The sequence below is a fragment of the Ochlerotatus camptorhynchus genome, unplaced genomic scaffold, assembly GCF_037179485.1.
Source record: "Ochlerotatus camptorhynchus isolate MF236.1 unplaced genomic scaffold, CSIRO-AGI_Acam_v1.1 ptg000022l, whole genome shotgun sequence".
In the NCBI taxonomy this organism is placed as follows: Eukaryota; Metazoa; Arthropoda; class Insecta; order Diptera; family Culicidae; genus Ochlerotatus; species Ochlerotatus camptorhynchus.
In genome coordinates, this window is record NW_027040514.1 from 7,845,440 (window position 1) to 7,868,394 (window position 22,955).

At 41.7% G+C, this 22,955-nt stretch overlaps 1 protein-coding gene across 1 annotated transcript in view; it reads left to right on the forward strand.

Moving 5' to 3' along the window:
* Nucleotides 1-704: 704 nt before the first annotated feature.
* LOC135705886 (Na(+)/H(+) exchange regulatory cofactor NHE-RF1) overlaps nt 705-22,955 on the forward strand; it is a 66,132-nt gene continuing 43,881 nt past the window's right edge. The window contains exon 1 of the mRNA XM_065227743.1: nt 705-1,201. The gene's annotated coding sequence lies outside the window, so the exon portion shown is untranslated. The remainder of the gene's footprint in view (nt 1,202-22,955) is intronic.

Here is a 22,955-nt window from a genome sequence, read left to right on the forward strand (position 1 = left end):
GCTAAATAGAACATCGAATTGTGGAGAGTTGATTGAATTTCTGTAAAAGTCACATAAAATCTATTATTTTTCCACTTGCTATAACACATTCTTCACGATTTGCAAATCAGATAGTGGACCCTGTCTTTCCTCTATTTTTTTGAGACGGAAATAGCCTATTCATGAATAAAACTTCTTTTCCTCATATAACATGGCAATGGTAGCTGAACTTGGCAAAGTTTAAAATATCCCCAACATTTCCATGAATATTCATACCCTGTCGGCTCGGTTCTACCTATCAAAACAAATCCATTCGTAACCTGTAAAATCCAACCAAAACACTCAAAGTTGAACGCTTTCGGCTAAGGTTGTCCTCCGTTCTCCTTGATGCACTCGACGACGCGTCTATCGCGTTCGCGGCGACAAAGCACAAGAGCTGTTTACGTGAGAGTCCTTATACTCTCCATGCACCCCACAATGCATGGCGATCATTCTGTGCGATTCGATATCTCAGAAACAGGTTGTCGGCGGTTTGTGGTAAGATGTGAAGATGGTCAAGTAAGGCATACACCATACCCATACAAACGGCCTTCTGCACAGAGAAGGAACTCCGGAGCAGCTCCAGAAACAGAAGACAAGAGAGTGAGTGACGCGCCGCGAGAGTAACCGTAGTAGGCTTTGCTTGAGCCACCTTTCCGCTCGATGAGTCAGTATCGTAGCAACAGGTAAACGGTGAACACGGCCAACGTTAGTAAGTGAAGGCGCGCGCGAGGGTTTCTAGAAAACCGGAATTTCGGGAAGAGTAAAAGAGAAAAACGTGCAGAAGAAAAGGAAATCACCAATAACAATAATAATACCCCACACGATCGAGAGACCTCTAAAGTTCTCCGCGGAGTCTAAAAAGTGCGTTCTTCAGGCGAAGCTTATGTGAATGCTTTGGCTATAGTGTTTTCAGGTTCTTATTGAAGTACACACCAAAACAAAAAAAGGAAGAAGAGGAAACCACAAGGTGGTTGTGTTGGTGTGTTCAGCTGAATCAAGGTTCTATCTTTGGACCTCTGTGTGTTATTATTTTACTGTTTTTGTTGGTGTTGTTGTTGTTTCCCTGCGAGTCCAACTTGCTCGGCACGGTGTCCAATAAATCGGTAATAGTGGAAGTGGCGACCTTTAGGCGACTTTTGTCTTTCTCGAAGGCACATACGGAGCAACAGGGGAAAATAAGGTAAGCACAAAAAAAAAACAAAGTAGCCTCGTGGCAGTGAAAAACTTGATCATGTTTTGAATTACAACGATTGCATTTCTTCTGAAAACTTACATAAAATCAAATTGACTTCCCATTCATTGTTTGTCCGTCGTCGTGTTATCTAATGCAATTAATTTAACACCTAATTGGAGGTCTGTTGTTTTTTATCAAACATTGAACAGTCGAACAGAGAAGATACACTCCACTTTCCACTCGATTTGATTTGATTTGTCAATATAGGAATGTTGTGAGTTTTTGGACCATCATCTGCTCGGTTTTCACGGTGAACAAAAGCCAGATGGGCCAGGTAAATAAATACATGTTCAATTATCTATGGCACTGTGCGGGGTGGGTGCTATCTTATCTGGCAATTTTCGCAGAACGTCATCACGGTCGAAATCATTATTTTTTTTTGTATCGGAGATATTTTTTACATTAGCAGTAAATGCGCATGAAATTTTCAACACCGGAGAGATTGGCCAAAAAGTGAAAACAATGCAACTTTTTCATAGGTATAAATACATATGTATAGCCTCATTTGCAGAGTTACATGAACGTTACCTGATACACTTTACAGCTGCAGCATCGGTTATAGAATCAAAACATCAATCAGATTCGAGTTACATTTGAGCAAATTTAACACGATTACACTTAATTAGCAAATCCAATTTGAGAAGAAGTTTTTTAAGGCAATTTTATATATAAAATGAGTTTTGTGAGGCGAGGTTAAACTTCACTAGAAAAGGAAAGTGGGGTAGTTTGGTCACCTTAAGAAAATCATCACTAATCAAAAATCATACAAATTTCAGTGGAAAATCCGAATGATTTTTTTTAATTTTTCATGCAAGAAGATTTAAAAATGTTCGTTTTGTAACCAAAATAAAACCGTTGGGGCAAATTGAGCACCCAATCGGTGTATGTGCGCCCTTGTACACAACCGGTAGAGTATTATGTTTTCATAAGGATTTAAGAAGGGTCAACAATCAACATAAAAAGATTGAAAAGAAACAATTATTTTCTATAGAATAAACTATTTAAGGCTATATTTTTTCAGTCTTGTTAATGACTGATTTTTTACCAAAGCAGCTGCTTCAAAACGTGATTTCATATGATACAGTCATATTTGTGATTGATGAATTTAAATAGTAAATGTTTGAAATACCAGTTATATTTAGTTAGGAAATACTTAAATGTTAGCTTAGACTGTGTTCCATTTGGTGAATTTCCCTTAAATTTGACGTATGGAAAATTTTAAAATGAACCTGCTATTGTACCAGACTTATTTTTGACAGACAAGGAATCAATTTTGACAAACACCTTTTCGAAAACCGGACGATCAACAACAGAGGGATTTTCCAACATTATAATTTATTTTCAAAGTGTCAAATTTAAGTGAAAATTCACCAAATGGAACACAGCCTTAGACTTACTGTAAATATCAAATGGTTGCTACTCCTTGATTGATCAGAACCAGTTAAATTGCACAATGAATTAACTGAATGGGGTTGGGAGTGAACTTCCATTCTCAAGCTTCAGTGACTCCAAATTTTAAAGATCAATAACGGTGCCGCACAGTGGGACGAAATCAAAAAAAGTGGGACATGTTTCTTCATTTTTTGGGTACTTTATTTGAGAGTAGACAATTTTTGCTTAAGGGAGATATACTCTCAGATAAAAGACATAACTTTCTTATGTCTTGTTAAAATTGATAAACATCTATGAAAACATTGTAGCTGAAAGCTGGGGCCTTATCCTTCCTTCGCCCTGGTCGATTGTTGCTGGACGCCTGTTTTCGAATACGCTTGAAATACTCGTGTTTAGGGCATTGCTTGTCGGATCCTTGGTGAGCACCGCCACAGTTTTGTGCGCCACAGCTTCATCCGCAGCACATTCGGAGGTGGCATGGTCTTGAGCGCAATTGTCGCAGCGTGACACCGGAGGCACTGAGTCACATGGTGATGGCGAATCCGGATACGCCTTCACATTTTCGTCCCTCCTTGTCATCCGGCACTTGGGGCCAGCTTGTATCGGTCCCTGATTTCAGCTTCGATATACTGCGGGTTGAAGTTTGGTCGGCCCCTGATGACGACCTTGAACGGTTTCTCACCGGGATGCGAATGTCATGGGTGAAGAATTCCACATTGGAAGTCCTCAGGTGGGTGACGACCAAGTTATACTCCGTTTTTGTACGGAGCACCACATTGGTGCCGACTCTGTCCAACTTGAATCCGGCTTTGACGCCTAACTCGATGAACTCGTTAACATAGGCCTTTTTCACGTTTCCTCTTCTTGATGCGCTTTTCCGTCACAGCTGACTGGTTATTCCCATCGATGGGAAGAACAGCAAACTTGTTGGATGTAGGTACATCCCGAGACGGCTAATACATAGGTGTAACAGTCGGAAGAAGTGTTAGTTTGTTTACTTAAATGAACCATGCCCATTTTGTTATGGCATGTTTGCTATACGAAATGCGCCTCGTGTTTATTAGCGAATTTCACATCAAAGATTGATTAATTGAGTAGGAAATCAGTTTGGCACGGCATTTGTGACCAGCATACACATTCCGGTAGTATGAAACAGGTCAAAAACTGTTCAAATCCGCAGATAAAATTTTTGTTTTGAATTTCTGTATAGCAAAATAGTGAACTTTTCGTGAACATTAACGGCAAAGAACTCACCAACACTGGGAGACTGTGAGTTCCTGCCCACCTGTTCATTTTCCATCGTGGGTACATCCCAGCTCCAGGCGAGTAAGAGAGGTGCCACAGTCGGAAGAAGTGTTAGTTTGTTTACTTAAATGAACCATGCCCATTTTGTTATAGCATGTTTGCTATAATAAATGCTACTCGTGTTTATTAGCGAATTTCACATCAAAGATTGATTAATTGAGTAGGAAATCAGTTTGGCACGGCATTTGTGACCAGCATACACCTTCCGGTAGTATGAAACAGGTCAAAATCTGTCCAAATCCGCAGATAAAAAATTTTGTTTTGAATTTCTGTATAGCAAAATAGTGAACTTTTCGTGAACATTAACGGCAAAGAACTCACCAACACTGGGAGACTGTGAGTTCCTGCCCACCTGTCATTTCCCATCTCGATCCCAGCTTTCTTCACCGGGGTCCTTGTCCTTCCCCTTTTCGGAGCACACACACACAAACACCGTGAAAGAGAGAACGCGAACACTATCGCAACGAACTTTCCGAACAACTCGAGAGCACGAGCTAAAACCGAACTGTACTGCTTGACGGTCAAGCAGAGAATGTCATGAGTTGAGGCTCGACAGCAGTACTGTTTTATAACTTTTCAAGTTCAAGCAGAACGATGTGCAACCAAGCGGTACTCGATTATGACGACTGGGTTTGAGGAGAACGTTTGTGTAATGAAAACAGTAATAAAATTATCACGTTTTATTTGAAAATTTTTCAAAAGTATTTTTTATGTAACATTAGAAAATTATTTGTCTTAGAAGATTCGGAGAGTTATTTCCTATCGATTGGTGTATTTTGATTTAAATTTCAACTATAAATAACAAAGTTATAAGCGTTCAAAACCTAACACCTTTTCGTGATGGTTGCAATTTTACATTTTCGATGTACCCCTTGTACTTTCCCGTAAGACGTAGTCTACATACTTATTCTAGCTCGGTAAAATCTCCAACAGCCGATTACCTCGGCATTTACTTTTGTTGATATCTTTGCAAAATATCTGTTTGTTAGCTGATATCTCAGCAAAATGTTATTTGTTAGCTGAATCTCGGCAATTGTTTTGCTGAATCTCAGCAAAATAAATTGCAGATCTACTCGGCTGTTGGAATCTCCGCGAAAAAATTTAAGTGTGTACGTCAAAAACATGATCGATTTGTTTGAGTATTCTGACCGATACTTACAAGAGCTGTGACCATTTTCGATGAAATTTGTAAAAAATTGTCATCAGTTTCGAAAGAACTTGTAAAACATATCGCTTGAACTTTTCGTTTAAAAAATGTGACCATTTCATTGTAAAATACGCAAATTTCGTTTTCAAAAGTCTGGCCTGTAGGGAAGTTGGCACGGTGGGGGTATCCACTAGTTGCCTATTTACTACTCTCTCCTCTGCCTCGATCCTCCTGGGACCACGCCCAAGTAACCAAAAGTTCCGCATTAAACGATAAACCTCACTTCCAAGTTCCACAATGTTCAAATAAAGTTCCGACAGAACTTTCAAGTTCCATTAAGTTCAAATCAAGCTCCAACAAGACTTTCAAGCTCCATAAAGTTCGAATAAAGTTCCGACAGAACTTTCTTTCCAAGCAACGAAAAGTTCCGTATTCAACGATAAAACCCACATTCAAGTTCCATAAAGTTCCGATGCGCACCCCTAGCAACTTGAAGTTCAAACAAAGTTCCAAAAAGCATCCCTAAGCACTTCTGAGGAACTTCAGGCAAGGCTGAAAGCATGGCCACAACAAAGTTCCGAACATGTTCCCAGCGGAACTTCTTAGCTACTTTAAAGTATCTTAAAAGTTCCCTAATTCTTCAAACAGCTCTAATACTAATATTAGAAATAACTTTCATAAAATTGGTATAGATGACCTGTTTTTAAACTTATTTTCTAAAAGTTCGGTTCAAGTTCCGCCAGAAGTTGCTTAGAATGCTCTTCAATTATGGTACCGGAACTTTCAAGTTCTTATAACGACTTAAAAATGAGGCTGCTTAGAATTCTATAGACCACCTTCAACCAAGCTGCTTAAGCCACAAAAAGTCTTTTATCAGAACTTGTAGTTACTTGGGCGGTGAAGTGACTACTTTGGAGGGTGGCTGTACTCATGCACTTCTCATACTCTCAGCACTAGTTGGCGTTACTAGATCGCTGCTCGTCTTTTAATTTACGATGCAGCTCCAACAGCATTTGAGTGACAGCCCTGCTGACGGCATTCCAAGTGCCCTCCTCTCGACACATTTCAACGACGACATTCTCCACGTCAAGGACGGGCATCTCCCTTCGTTCTGCCTTCGACAGTCGAAGACCACATGCTCCGGCGTTTCATCCACGTTTCCACACTCCGGACAGAGGGGTGACGCTGCGTGTCCGAACCGATGCAGGTATTTCCTGAAGCAGCCGTGGGCAGACAGGAACTGCGTTCGGTGGAAGTTGACTTCTCCGTGTTTTCTGTTCACCCAACGACTCCGCTCTCACAACTTATCGCACTCTTCCAGCTTCGCTCCACCTGTAGCACTCGCTGTCCTCCGCCAGGGTGATGCCGATAGGGATCATTCCGGCGATAACGCATACTGCTTCCGACGAGACGGTTCTGTACGCACTCACGACTCGCATGGCTTTGATTTTGCTTCGTTTCCAGCACTGGAACCCAGGCTGGACCTCCATATCTCAGTATCGATGACGACACACTGGCCAGAAGACATCTCTTGCTACTGCTGGGACCAGAGTTGTTCGGTATGATTCTAGCTACCGCATTGATGGCCTTCGAAGCCTTCTCACAGGCATATTCGACGTGGCTGTTGAAGTTTAGCCGGTCATCGATCATCCCGACGGTGATTTCTGCCCGCTGCACCGCTTTACAGTTACTGACCAATAGCACTTCCGCGTTGTGGTGGGCTATCTGCAGCTTCGCTCCTTGCATCCAGTTACCAATCATGTCGATTGTTTCGGTTGTCAACACTTCCACCTCTTCCAGCGTCTCGCCTGTTATCGTCAAGACGACGTCGTCCGCAAAGCCAACGATATCAACTCCTTTGGGAAGCTTCAGTGTTGGCACACCGTTGTACATCGCGTTCCAGAGCGTTGGACCAAGGATGGAGCCTTGTGGAACTTCCGCTATGATCCTAATCGGTCTCTGTCCCTTGTCTGTCTCGTAGACCAGAACCCGGTTCTGGAAATAACTCGTCAAGATCCTGCACAGGTAGGCAGGGACCCTCACCCTATGCAGCGCTTCGGCGATGGCCTCCCAGCTGGCGCTGATGAACGCATTCTTGACGTCGATCGTTATCACCGTGCAATATCGATCTCCTCTCCGCTTCTGTTTGGACGCCTTCTCGGCTCTTTCGACCACTATCTCACGAATTGCATCCACCGTTGATTTCCCTTTCCGGAATCCGAACTGCCTATCCGACAATCCGTTCTCACTCTCCGTGCATTTCGTCAGCCTGTTTATGATGATCATCTCCAAGAGTTTTCCGAGTGTATCCAGCAGGCATGTAGGCCTGTACGATGCTGAATCTCCCGGCGGTTTTCCTGGTTTCGGCAGCAACACTAGCTTCTGTGTCTTGCACCTGGCAGGGAAGTGAGCCTCGTCCAGGCATTTCTGCGGCACCATTCTGAACATGTCCGGGACGGCTGGATCGCCACTTTCAACGCTACGTTGGGGATTCCATCCGGACCGGGAGCTTTCTTCACCTTCGATCCTTTCGCCACTGCTACGAGTTTCTCGTTGGTGACTTCGACGTTATCTCTCTCTCCTTCTCCGTACGGTGTAGGTGGCCAGGTCGTTGGGTCGTGCTTCGGGAAAAGTCCTTCAACGATGACTTTCAGCTTCTCTTGTGCACATTTCAGCGGGCATCGTTGGACCTCTGATCTTCGCCATCACGACTCAAACAGTTTGACTAGGTCTGCTTTATCTCTCGTTTAAGTGCGGCCCTGGCCGCTCGAAACAATCCTCTTTGTTCGTCTCTGTCTACTTCTGTTCTTGCTCTCTGAACACGTATTTGGGCTCTGAGACAACTAGCGTGGAGGCTGCTAAGGCTCTGAACCATTTCGTGGATTATTTTAACTTTTGGTTAAAATTTGACAGATGGAAAGTTATCGATTAACCCTGCTATACGAGCGTGGTTACTTCTGACAGATAAGAAGTTAAATTTTGACAACTGTGGCTGAGTTCTTCTCGAAAACCGGTCGATCAACAGCACAGGGATTTTCGAACATAGAAAATAACTTTCGAAATGTCACTTTTAACCATGAGTTAAATTTAACTCGGCAAATGGTTCACAGCCTAAGTGCCTCGTTCCACCAGTAAGCTGGACGCCGTCTGTTATTTGGCTCCAGTGTCCTCGGCATGGTCGTAACATCAACGTTTCTGTCAGCTCCTCCGATTTCAGATCCGCGGGGCCCCTATCCACACGGAGTGCTTCAACGAAAAGATCCTTGTCGAAAGCTTTCGGTTTCCATTTCCATTTCTGGTCGCAAGCTTTCGTCCTCCGTACTGCCACGGTATTCCGTTTGCCAAAGTGTGTGTGTGTGTATTTAATCTAACCCCGGCAGTGGTATTATGGAAGAAAGTCATCTGCAATTTCTCGTTTGCGGTAATTTCAGACAGTTTTAGCAACCGGTGGAAACTAACGATTTTAAATTGGCTCACTACTTGACTAGCCTATTGGTCGCAAGCAAATCGATTAACGTACCCCATTCTGATCGAAGTTCTAGTACTATACTATGTTTGTTTTGATTCGCTATGAAAGTTTAACAGATAAAATGAGGGGTTATTGGATTTTCCTATGTTTCGAGGGGTGAATCGATTAGCTTGGGACCAAGATAGTACCAGAGCTGAGCTAAAAAGTTGAGCACGTTTCTTCGGGACCTACTAGTCTTAGAGTTACCTCTATGGTTTTAGTCCGGGAGTTAGAAGGTGATAGCTTTGTAGATCCAGCAATCCATTTCAGAATGTCTGAAGAGTCACGCCCATTCCGAAGCAATTTTCACTCACAATAAGCCCCGCATGTATGCATCACGGTTATCAAATGGATATTGGTATTACATACAATTTCTAATTTCCGTTCCTGGTTCAATGTTGACTCCTTCCTCGCTGGTTGGTGTGGTCGGTTTCATGTCCACCATCTGTCACTGGCTTAAGGCTCGCGTCTTAAGTCGCTGGTCCACCGAGCACTCAGAATCTAAGAGAAGAGGTGACAATACGGGGGCGAAAATGAACCACTTTTCTGTCAAACGTGAACCAGCTCCTGATTGGCCGCTTTCATGTGCGTAAGATAGAGATAGAGATTGATAAAGATAGAGATAAAGATAGAAATAAAAAAGTAAGAAGCCAACTGTCATCTCTTCCTCTTAGCTCAGAATGAGCGCTTCGTACGTCATTGAATCAATATAGATCTTAGTAGGAGATGGTGTTATATTGAAGACAACATGTCAAGAAGACTGGCAATTTTTCCATTTTCTCATACGACCTGTATGAGACCGATACAATCGCGTCATCTGCCGCTCACAGGTAAATGCTTCGAACGATTTGATAGCAAAGATTACAATCTCAGCTTGGCAAAAAAAGTTTTCGCTTGATTCATACTGACATTCAAATGGCCCTTGCTTATTTTCAACTTCTCTTCAAATTTTTATACTGCCGTACTCAATTCTGTCCTTTTCATAACTTTTCCTACTCACTTAGAAAAATTGATGTAAATTTAGGTGCTCTGAGACTGACATATACGAGCATCAATTTTGACATAAAATTGAGTACTAATAGACGTGAAATTCAGCTCAATCAAACGTACTTTCGAACTTTTCAGTCTCGGAGCACTCTATTTTACTTGACATGTTTGTTTACGTCTCATCCTTTATGTCAAAGATGGATTCCGTCACGTGTAAGATTAGGTATTTCTAAGTGTGTAGTTAATAAATATCGCCCTAAGTCTCATGTTGACATCAGTAAAGCTTTTCCTTCAACTATTTTATATATCATTCTATGAAACACACCGTGAATAAAGCATCTAATGATAAAACCCACTTCCGAACAAAACAGCTTCGTCCAGAAAAGTTGACCAATAACATTTTATCGAATCGTGTAGTTCGTCGAGAACACAAAAACATTCCAGAAGCTATATCAGCCGTAAACAAACAACAGCGACGATGACAGCCAGCCGCAGAGCGAGGTGATAAATCGAGTTTGGAATTTTTGCACGGCACACGTGATGATGATGATGACCGCATCGATCGCGCTTCAGACGGACGGGCCACTGCGATTAGCAGCTCCCATCTATACTTCTGCTTCTATGGCAACAAAAGCCGGTTTCGAGAATTTTATCGAAGAACGCGAGGTTGGGGGGAAAAAAATGTTTACGTTTGTTTTGTCACCGGAATTTTGCGGACCCTGCTCACCTTGGATCGGTTCTGGTTTTAATGCGATGGATGAAATGCAACACGAGGAACAAAGTCAAAAATCATCTTCACGTCTTCAACGCGCATGGCCTCGGTCAGTTCGGGCGAATACATAGGCATGCTGGTTGAGTAGTTCCATTTGCATTCAATTCGCTTAATCGCATTTAAAGCTTATCGAATCAATCAGGCCACCGGCGGCCGTCTGCTACTAAGTAACGACGGGTACTTCTTAGAGCGGCGTTCGAGTCACGTTTGCGTATCGAAAAGTAATTCCCAATTTAATGTATGCAGAATGCGAATGCTGTTTACTACTAGTCGAGCCGGTAGAGCAAGACCATATTGGAAAATAACAACGAAACGAAAAAAAAGGGAGCTAAAATCTGCATCACGTTTCGTCTACCTACAAATCGTCGTGGTGGAGCAAGCACTCGCACTCAGTTTAGCCGTTGGTCGCTTATTAGCTAATTCAGCTCAAATTACTGCGTGCGCCCTGAATAATAAGCGCAGTCGGTGGGGAGTGGAAATTATCCACCCAATTTCACTTTCCATGGTGATTTGTTTTTTTTTTTCGTCTGACTGGAATGGATCTGTCAATGCACCGCACCAGGGAATTCAAACTTGAAATGTTACGCACCTGCAGTACTATAGATGATCAATACCAAGTAGGCTCTGACTGCTATCTGGCGGACTGTGACAGGTTTTGGATTGTAGCCAGTCACTTGACCACCACCATTCATTGCCATCGAGTTAACTTCGATCTGATCGCTATCATGACGATGTGGAGCAATAATTCTGATCCAAAAATGTTTTCATAAAAGCTGCTTCGATCCACCCCACAACTCAAGTGGAGGAATTGGGAACCAATCGCTTTAGATCCGAAACCATCCGAAAAAATGATTTCCTTTCTCCCACCTACATTCAAACAAAGTGGAGGGGGGGGGGGGGGGTGGTGCAAAGCCAACTGCGATTGCGGTACTTGAAGTTGTTTTTACTTTTTACGCGGAGCCCCGCTTTGGAGAAAAACCGCAATCGACATTAATCGATCGACGGCGACGACAAGTTGGAAAACAGGTTTCATAATCTCCGTAATCGAGTTCTACCACCCCGCTACTACTGCCGCTGTGCACTCCGGTCCGCTTTGGGCTCTTTAGGAAGGCCGGGCACAGAAACCGCTACGACGAGGGAGGACTGCAGCCAACAAGTGCTGGCGACCCAGATAAATCGATTATCAAGTTCGGATTGCGTGAGTTGCAATTTTGTCTTCTCCAGTGAATCATAGTGCCGTGACTTGTGATAAACATAGTTTCTCGGCTCTCGGTTACTGTCAAATATTTACCTATTCGGTGTGGGAAAACCACACCCGCAACTCAGTAGGCGCTTAGCGGTAAGCTCTGTTGACGAGGGGGCAATGACGAAACGACGAAGATGACATTTGGTGTTAATAGCATCTTTGAGGTGGGCATCTTGCACCTCCTGCTATCAGTCAAGATAGCAGAAAGGTAAAGATTTGTCCTATTCATCCACGAGCTAATATTTGATTGTTAGTAAGACAGACGGTGACGGGGCATTGTGTTTCGCTTGGGGGAGAAATTGTACACACATTTCAGTGACTGTAGTTTGGAGTATCATAAGTTACTCACAAGACAAGACTTATTTTAGCTTAACACTACTCCACAAATCAGCAATGCGCTACAAATATATTGATAGCCTGATAGAAGAATTGCACAATATTGTTAAGGCTGACAGATGGAAAATTTTCAAATAAACCTGCTATTCCAGACTTATTTCCTGACAGACAAGCAATCAATTTTGACAAAATCCTTCTCGAAAATTGGAATATCAATAACAGACGGATTTTCGAACATCTTAATATATTTTCGAAGTGTCAAATTTAAGTGAAAATTCACCAAATGGAACACAACCTAAGGATCTGAACCACTTGGTGGATTATTTTATCTTTTGGTTAAAATTTGACAGATGGAAAGTTATCAATTAACCCTGCTATTCAAGCGTGGTTACTTCTGACAGACAAGAAGTTAAATTTTGACAACCTTGGCTAAGGCTCTGAACCATTTGGTGGATAATTTTAACTTTTGGTTAAAATTTGACAGATGAAAAGTTATCGATTAACCCTGCTATCCGAGCATGGTTATTTCTGACAGACAAGAAGTTAAATTTTGACAACCGTGGCTCGAAAACCGGTCGATCGACAGCACGGGGATTTTCGAACATAGAAAATAACTTTCGAAATGTCACTTTTAACCACGAGTTAAATTTAACTCGGCAAATGGTTCACAGCCTAAGTTCTTCTAGAAAACCGGTCGATCGACAGCACAGGGATTTTCGAACATAGAAAATAACTTTCGAAATGTCACTTTTAATCACGAGTAAAATTTAACTCGGCAAATGGTTCACAGCCTAAGGCCAGTTAAATTTCACTCATGGTCAAAAGTGACATTTCGAAAGTTATTTTCTATGTTCGAAAATCCCTGTGCTGTCGATCGATCGGTTTTCGAGAAGAACTCAGCCACAGTTGTCTAAATTTAACTTCTTGTCTGTCAGAAGTAACCACGCTCGGATAGCAGGGTTAATCGATAACTTTCCATCTGTCAAATTTTAACCAAAAGTTAAAATAATCCACCAAATGGTTCACAGCCTAAATGCCTTTTTTTTTTCTTTGATTTATTTTTCGTCGATCTTGTTTTCCGTACTGAGAGGCTCCGTTGCATTTGGTGAATTTTCACTTAATGGTTAATGGCTCAGAGCCTAAGATAGGTGAGAAGCTGGATTGTAAAGTCCTGTCCCGGAGTCTGAGTACCAATACAACCGACGCCAGGGAGGCTGCTCCCACACCTGGACCCTACCTATGGACCCATCAACTCATGGACCGGGGACCAACGGGTTTACTGGCCTTCCGAAGGAAGGTGTGATCAGAGATGTTATGCCTCAGACAATCCAGGCGGCGCCGACTGGGATTGAACTCAGGCCCTTTAGGTGAGAGGCAATCACGTTTATCACTACACCACCAGCACAGCTATTTATGGTTTGTTGAAAAATATCAAATTAGTTATTTTGAGGTTTTGTTGCAAATCGGAGAAGGTCGAGTCTGAAATTCAATTTTTGACGTAGGACTACGTCTTACTGGGATATACTGGAGTGCAAATCAAAACAATATTTTAACGAAATAGTGTCAGGTTTTAAAGTGACAGAGGACGTCATTAATTAAAAAAAAATCAAATGAGTTTTTTCGTTCAAAACCAAAGTTACATTCAAGAAAAAAATTCCATTGCATCCTACTTGCCTGCCGGAACACAGTGAACACTGTTTCACAGTTTCATTTACAGAGTTTCCCCTTTCCCCTTAAAACCTGACACTATTTTGTCACACAATTGTTTTCAATTTGCACCCCGGTATATTCCACAAAGACGTAGCCCTACGTCGAAAATTCCATTTCAGACTCGACCTTCTCCGATTTGCATGAAACTGATAACTTGGCCAATAACACGGCCGATGAGAATAACTCAGCAGTGCCGGTGGTGTAGTGGTAAGCGTGATTACCTCTCACCCCAGCAGGCCTGGGTTCAATACCAGTCGGCGCCGCCGGGATGTTCTGAGGCATAACGTGTCTGATCACGCCTTCCTTCGAAAGGGAAGTAAAGCCGTTGGTCCCCGGTTAATAAGTTGATGGGTCGATAGGTAGGGTCCACGTGTGGGAGCTGCCTACCTGGCGTCGGTAGCATTGGTGCTCAGCACGGAAAACAAGATCGACGGAAAACAAATGAAGGAGAGAATAACTCAAAATGGAGTCGGATTTTACTGAAAATAGTATAAAGTGGGGTTACTCGGTGAGCGAGTTCCTCAAAAAAACCGTGATGAAAATTTTACTCTGTCCATGAATATACTCGTAAACTGTGTTTAATTTTAATCTATTTTCCTGATATTCGAGTTGATTTTTGAGGAACATTTAAATTACTAGCTGGGTAACCCCACTTTTTTGCAATTTTGAGTCAAATTCGACTCAATCTCGAGTTAGTTTAGATGAGGATTTCCTCACCAGGCAGCGTTAGGTGGCGTAATTTGGCTTCTTAATGATTCTGTAGCTTGACATTTCGACTAGATAGAATGTTGCAATCTTAAAGTTGTTCAGATTTTTAAGACCTATTGGATGGTGAACAGCGAACAGCTCAGTTCGAAATGTGCCTTCTAGGTGGCGCTTATGTGTTATATGTTTTGAAATTACTTGCTTAACTTGGCATCTAGACTAGATAGAAGGTTGCTGTTTTTGGCAGAGTTGTTCAGATTTTTAAGACCTATTGGATGGTGGACAGTTAAGTTGAGAATTTCTTTACCAGGTAGCACTAGCTCGAGCACTAGGCCCTGATTACCGATGTCACTTCACGGTGAAGTGATTCCCATTTGATTTACACGGCGATCACTTCACCGTGAGTGACAACTGGTCACTTCACATCGTTTTCACCGTGAAGTCACACCCGTAATAAGGGCCGTAGTCTACCAAATGACTTGCTAGTGCTATATGCCATCAGCTAAATCTGCAAAAGGATTCAGAAATAGATCCTTGAACAGTCCTCCACGGACTCAACATTCTGAGGTTCATCGCCTGGCTGGTCTTCAGACACTGGAGGAGCGAAGAACGCGATCCGATCAACAGATCATCAGGGATCTGACACGTTGAGGTTAAGTTATTTGTAGCTAGGTAGGTTATCAAAATATTTCAATTCATTCATAATGTGGCCAGTTTAGTAGCAAAACGAAAAAATAAATCTAAACTACTAAACCATTAATGAAAGATGAAGAGCCCTTAGAGTTAATTAATAGAAACAAAAGGTATTTTACAACTACTAAATTCTGTTCATCAGGTCGTCGCTAAGAAAATAAATTGTTTAAACATGAGACCTTGTCTAAATCAGGCGTTTTGACAGTTCAGAGGTTCAGATCGACAAGACAGCGAACCATAGTTGAAAATTCAATCACCACTTGGCGCTAGTGTGCTATATGACTTTCAGTTGCCTGTTAAACTTGACTGCTGGAAAAGATAAAAGGTTGCTGTTTTTGTTTAAGTTGTTCAGATTGACAAGATCTGATGGATGGTTCTCAGTTCAGTTAAGAGTTCCACCACAACGTGGTGTTAGTGTGTTATTTTGTTTCAAATTATGTGCTTTAATTTCACAGCTCGACTAGCTAGAATGTTGCTGTCTCCGACAAAGTTGTTCAGATGGACAAGCCCTATTGGATCATGGGCAGCACAGTTTAGAATTCATTCACCAGGGGTGCTAGGGTACCATTTGACACTTAATTTATACATGATAAGTATATAAAAGGTTGTTGTCTTCGGCAAAGTTGTTCGCCTCATTGACAGCACATTGGATGGTGTACATTACAGTTCACAATTTACTCACCAGGCGACACTAGTGTACAATTTGACTAATGATGGCTTGCTTAAACTTGACAGCTTCTATGTCGCTGATGAATTGACTACCGACGCGACTGGTAGTATTGGAAAAGTGCTGCTGAAAGTACCAACAATAACAACAAAAATAGCAAAGAAGTAGGTTGGGAAGTCAGAATTCAAACTTCCGAACTTTAAGTTAGTGCTGGTGACACAATAAAAGTTTGCTATGGCAAACATACTTTTGCATATATACATTAATAAATGGTCCATACAAAATTGATAAACGCTCCTTTAAAAACTTTCAAACGATCCATAAAACTCCAGTGAACATCCAGTGTGAATGAACCATACAAAATTTCACTATGATCCATATTTTATGTAAAATTTATCAACCCAATTAAACGGATCGCTAAATTTCTAAAGAATGAGCATTGAAATTGTACGAATTACCCAAAAACATATTGGGAATGATTCATAGAACGTTCTACAATTAACCATAAACTAATGAAAAAAATGGGATTGAATCCACAATAGTATGCCTAGTAAGCTAAATTGGTCGCTGCTAAGCCACCGAGCTCCTTACATCACAGCAAACCATTACGACTAACGAAATTCAAATGGAATCGATTTTACCCGGGTGCCCATCATATTTTTTCCGGTTTTTTAAAGGTCATTAAAGTTGAATAAAACAAACTGTGTGTGAGATATTGACGAGATTCATGTTTCGATTGAAAGGCCTATCAATCAGGGCGTAACAATATCAGCTTCAATCGACCAAATCGATGCGACGAAGAGACTGCTGGCTTTCTTTTTCTGTTAAAGTCGAACAGCTTCGCAGCATTCTAGAACCTCAGTCGGCGTGCACAAAAAAATGTTCAATCGCTTGTCTCTCTTTCTCCCGTCGCTCCATTGGTCTTCCTTTCAAGCTTCGGTGAAACGGATGAGCGAAAGGGCGCTCGACTTTGATAGTTTTCTCTTTCATGAAACATATCAACAGAGGTTTCATGACGTATATGACGGAAAATGAAATAACACATTTAAAGCATTTCTCACGTGAAAACACGTGAAGATTACACGTAATATTTTTAATTTTTCTTCCATCCATATATTTATCTAAAAAAAAATGATCAAAAACGGGACATAACGCATTTTAAACAAATTGTAAGAGCGGTGATAGAGTGTTCGTGAAAGGGGATTGAAAGCCATAATGAGGTTCGTTTAACTAGAAAATCGACGTTAGTTACATTGAAAGCGATGAGCAAAGCAACGACGAGAAGTTCCACAGCCAGCCTTTCCTTCTAAGCGTCCTGCTTTTTAATTTTCGTTTCTTGCTGATAGTCTAGCTGGGCGTTATAGAAATGAAGCGTTGAACACGTATGTATGAGAGAAACAAAACACGAGTTCATTTTAGAGCTTCGAAAATGTAGAGCCCTGATGCTGATACGAATCGTGAGAATAATTTCAATAGAATTCTGTCTGTGAGAATAATTTGAATGGAATTCCATGGAGATTAATTTTAATAGAATTTTAAACGCAATTTCTGGGAGACTTTCAAAACCATTTTGGCAAAGTACCTGAGTACTTAGATAATACTGAAAAGGATTTTAAAACAATTCTGACCTTACCTACAAAGCAGTTTAAAGGGAATTATCAGATAAGTCTGAGAAGAGTGTGACGGTCATTCTGAAGACATATTTTAAGAATTTCATAGAGAAAAATGGACACAAAATTGAGCCACTTCTTGGGAATAATTACCAATTTGAGGGAGTTGTGGAAATGAAGAGTGATTTATAAGAGATTACAAGAGGTAATGCTAAGAACTCTTAGAATGTTATTGGAAAAGTTTAGATATTTTCAAGATTATTTTAGGGGAATATAGAAAAGAAATGTGATGGAATTCTAGGATGATTCGAATTGAACTTCCAAGAACTTGAACTTAGAGAGTTCCAAGTAAATTCAGACTAACAAAAAAATTCATGATCTGGGACGCAGGAAAAATATAAATCCGGAATTTAGAATCATTGCAAGATTCTGAGACTTCAAAAATGATTTTCATTTTAGTAATATAGTAACATAATTCTTTGGCATAATGGTCATGTGAATAGTGGAGTTACCCGTAGTTTAGGAAAACTGTGTGTAAGTTCCACGATGTTAGACTTTGATTCCCACTTCAGCCCGGAGAATTTTGCTTCAACATAAAATCGCCTACTGGTCTGCTGGGTGCTGTGCGTTGTACATTTAACACAATTTTTTAAATAGTGCGTAATGGATATTTGAACTTTTTGGGCATACCACGTCAATACTTTTCAACTTTTGGATGATTTTAGCAATGCTAACAAGTTATTTGCTTTATTTAATTTATTTAAACATGTAATGTATAACCATTCTAGAACTTTAAATAAATTCCAGATGATCATACTGACCTATTTTTACGGGAGATTGGAACATCACTTTGATTTCAATAGCATTATGTTAAAAAGAGAATTTTTTGAAACATTCCAGATTTTTCCAGATTTTATATTTTAGCTGGTCCAGATTTTTCTGAAAACGCTGGCAACGCTGAGTGTCATCTGTGAACAATTGTTTAGTTTCAAACAACAGCAGTGACATATGATGGAAAATCAATGCAGAAGCTTGACAAAATGGTTAATTATCAAAATCTACTCTTTGGTGGTAAAATTAATATTGGCGCCCCGAAAAAGACGGTTTTGTGTGGATTTTGTTCAGGCGGGTTTTGCTTCTAGAAAATTTATGAAAATTAACTCTTTAAGGAATTATTTGTGTCGCCCTGAAAAGGACGCTTTTGATTCGATACGCATCGTGGTCTGTCGAGTGACAAGCAAATTACCCGGCTGTTTGCCGATGAACAATACGCACTATATCGTGACGCCACTTATCACAGGTTCGTATTCTTCTGGACGCGGCAGGTTTGATGTACATTACCGGGTTGTTCGATCTTTGTCGTGGTTGGAGAATTCTGAGACCTCCACGGATACGGTGAGCTAGTTTGAGCTTGGGTGAGCGTCGACATGACGATAACGTGCTTGATGACGATGGCCTACAATGCTTTCTCACGATGAGCAACTGTACCCAAACAGTGACAGTGTGGCTTCATCACTGCTACTCTGTCTAGAGCGCTCTTGCAGGCAGCCTTGGCAGTAAGCTGCTAATGGGGCCTTTCGAACACGTCTGAAGTTCGAAAGGAAATGCGGCAACGGCTTGATTCGCTTGGGACCAACTATGTGATGTCTTTGTTAGGAAATACACCTTATGGTGTAAGCAAATGTAAGGGAAATGTTGATGCTACATATTTTAGCTAAATTTCAAAGTTATTTAACTATTTGCGCTATTTTTACTATATGCCATAAAATTGCTGGAGTAAGCCCCCGTCGAATGGCATATTGCACTAATGCTTTGGAGATATATGCGTTCAAACCCTGACCCTTTTCGTTACATGCTCATTTTTCGTACTCACAAAGTGTACCCCCATATAGGTCACAAAGACGTAGTCCTACGTCAAAAAACTAATTGCAGCTAAAGCTGTTCCCAAAAACCGGCGAGTTCTAACGGGACGTGTTTAACAGAAGATCTGAATTGAATTCCTAGTTGATTCAAAAGAGATTTGATGGGAATCATAAGATGAATGAATAGAAGGCAAATTTTAAGGAGGATTTGAAAAGAATTCTAATGTGAATTCAAAGAGATTTAGGGTAAATGACGACTTGAGCACCCATTGACTGTTTTCGGAAACCAAAATTTAAACGTTAACTTCACTGAATTTTCCCATCAAAATACTTCGCTGAATGTATTCTACCGATACCTTAGTCTTTGAGCTTCAATATGATTTTTTTACGACTAAGCAATCTTGTTATGCCAGAATTTTCTTATCATGAAACTGTAGTGTCCGACTAATAGAGGCACAGCGAATTCGTTGAGAAACCGTGATGATTTGAATTAAAGAGAAAGTTTTCTAGTTGATGTTTTAAAGTAGACTGAAGCCCAGCTGTTGTTTATTTATCTCTATCCTTTTGCTATTACAGAGTACACTGTACCACACCACCGTCCTCTGTTCGAATGAATTCAAATCTAAACATCGAAATCGCCTTTTCGAATGATAGCTGCAACCGGATGACGGATGTTTTGAAATCAGGTGATTTTCCTCTCGAATACAGGATGAACATCGTTATGAGAACGGATATGGCCTTCAATTGAAATGCGTAATGCTCTCTTCAGAATGATATTCATCTTAAATTGAAATGCATTTAGTATTGGTTTAGCCCCTTAACGCAAATCATTCAAAACGATGATGTAAATAATTCTATTGAACGTCATCTCAAACGAGGTGGAAGCATAGCCATCGTTATCAAAGGTGGTACGAACATTGGTAAAGCGTGGAAACCGTAGTTTATCTATTTCGTGCAGTCAGCTAAAGTCATACCCATCCGGAAACCTGGGAAGGATCCGTCCTCTCCTTCGAGTTATCGACCAATCAGCCTTCTCTCAGGGTTATCAAAACTGTTCGAAAGAGCAGTCTATCACCGGCTCCTAACATCTGCCGAACAAAACAACATCTTACTCGAGGAACAGTTTGGTTTTTGGAAAGGTCGTTCGACCGTCCACCAGCTGACTCGAGTGACAAACATTCTCAGACGGAACAAGTCTGTTTCGAAAACATCTGTCATGGCGTTGTTGGACGTTGAAAAAGCGTTCGACAATGTCTGGCATGATGGCCTGGTGTTCAAATTGCAGCAGTACGGTCTTCCATTCTTCCTAGTGAAGATAATAAACAACTATCTATCGGATAGAACGTTCCGAGTCTCTCTGAATACCATTCCACAAGAAGCATCCTTGGCCCCATTCTATTCAACCTGTTCACCTCCGATGTGCCGGCTCTCCCTGATGGAGGATCGTTGTCTCTGTTCGCAGATGACACATCCATCGTTTACAAGGGTAGGGTCATCGGAGCTCTGACTGCCAAACTTCAGAGAGGCCTAGACGTCCTGTCTGAATATTTCAACAGCTGGAAGATCCGTATCAACGCGGCAAAGACTTGTTCCGTCTGAAGATAATAAGATCGGCTTAAACGGCTCAGTGGTGGAATGGTCCAAAGAGGTCGTGTACCTCGGGCTAACACTAGACAGCAAGCTTCTTTTCAGGGAGCACGTTGACAAAACCAAAACCAAGTGCAACATCTTGATAAGATCATTGTATCCACTCATCAACAGGAGGTCTACCCTGTCCCTGAAAAAATAAGCTTTTCTATCTACAAACAAATCATCCTTCCCGTAATAGAATACGAGATGACAATCTGGAAGAGTTGCGCCAAATGCCATCACCTCAAACTCCAAAGGATCCAACACAAGATCCTTAGGATGATACTTATCAGTCCCCCGTGGACTAGAAATTCTGAGGTCCACCGCCTGGCTGGTCTTCAGACACTGGAGTTACGGAGAGCTGACTCCATCGCAAGATTCAGAGATTGCTGTAGGCGATCCGATCAACAGATCGTCAGGGATCTGGTGCGTTAGGTTAAGTTAGGTTAAGTCAGCTGAAACATGGACACAGCTGGGCGGCGTAGCCTGGGCAATGTTGTTAGTGTCACCTCATGACTTGTTCATCGATTTCAAATCCGCATACGACACAATCGATCGAGATCAGCTATGGCAGATTATGCACGAGCACGGATTTCCGGATAAACTGACGCGATTGGTCAAGGCGACGATAGATCGAGTGATGTGCGTTGTTCGAGTATCGGGGACACTCTCGAGTCCGTTTGAATCTCGAAGGGGGTTACGGCAAGGTGATGGACTTTCGTGTCTGCTGTTCAATATCACGTTAGAAGGTGTGATCAGAAGAGCTGGGATAGACACGAGTGGCACGATCTTCAGGAAGTCCATCCAGCTTCTTGGCTTCGCCGATGACATCGACATCATGGCACGGAACTTTGAGATGATGGCGGAAACGTTCATGAGACTGAAGGCTGAAGCTAGGCGGATTGGACTTGTCATCAACGCATCAAAGACAAAATACATGAAAGGAAGAGGTTCTAGGGAAGACAATGTCAGCCTCCCGACCAGAGTTCAGATTGACGGTGATGAAATCGAGGTGGTCCGTGAGTTCGTGTATTTGGGCTCACTGGTGACCGCCGAAAATGATACCAGCAGAGAAATTCAAAGACGCATTATGGCAGGGAATCGTTCCTACTTTGGACTCCGGAGGACGCTCCGGTCGAATAAAATTCGCCGCCGCACGAAGTTGACTGTCTACAAGACGCTGATTAGACCGGTGGTCCTTTGCGGCCACGAGACCTGGACTATACTCATGGAGGACCAACGCGCCATTGGTGTTTTCGAACGGAAGGTTTGCGTACCATCTACGGTGGAGTGCAGATGGATGACGGAACGTGGAGGAGGCGAATGAACCACGAATTGCACCAGCTGCTGGGAGAACCATCCATCGTCCATATTGCAAAAATTTGGCGACTACGGTGGGCTGGGCACGTCGTAAGAATGCCACACGACGACCCAATGAAAATGGTTCTAGAAAGCGACCCAACAGGAACAAGACGAAGAGGCGCGCAGCGGGCAAGGTGGATCGACCAAGTTTAGAAGGCGACCTGCGGACCCTTCGCAGAATACGCATGGATCGAGTAGAGTGGAGACAACTTCTTCGGACAGCAGATGACAACAAGGCCTTAGCCTGATTGTTGTTGTGTATGAAGCTGCCTCTCTTGCCCAACGTATCTAATTTTATGCATCATTTTGAATTTTAGCTCAGAATGAATGAGAAATAAACAAAATGCAGCTTGAAACATGTTCATCGAACATAGATAAAACCATTTTAAAAAGCAAGTTTAAAAAGACTTCTTTAGCTTACTTAAATCTGGTGATTTTAACCAGCTAAAAGCTTAACAGTGAGATACATGAACATGCTTAGCTTTTTAAGGCATTAAATAACAGTCTTTTCCAGCCCTTGTTCAACCTTCTAATTTTATCTCAAAAATAATAATGGAAGCCCGCCTCATATTTAATGCATTTATATGGAGCTGATTTAACTTTTTGCTGACTAATTGAATTTACATATATAGATTGATAATATAAGTCTAAAAATTACCTTTGCATTTCGGGATTCGAACTGGCAGTCGCTGGACCATACCCACTTGAGCATATGTGTGGCAAAAGGTATGATCATTGACTTGAAGCACGTCAAATTTAAGTTGAATAA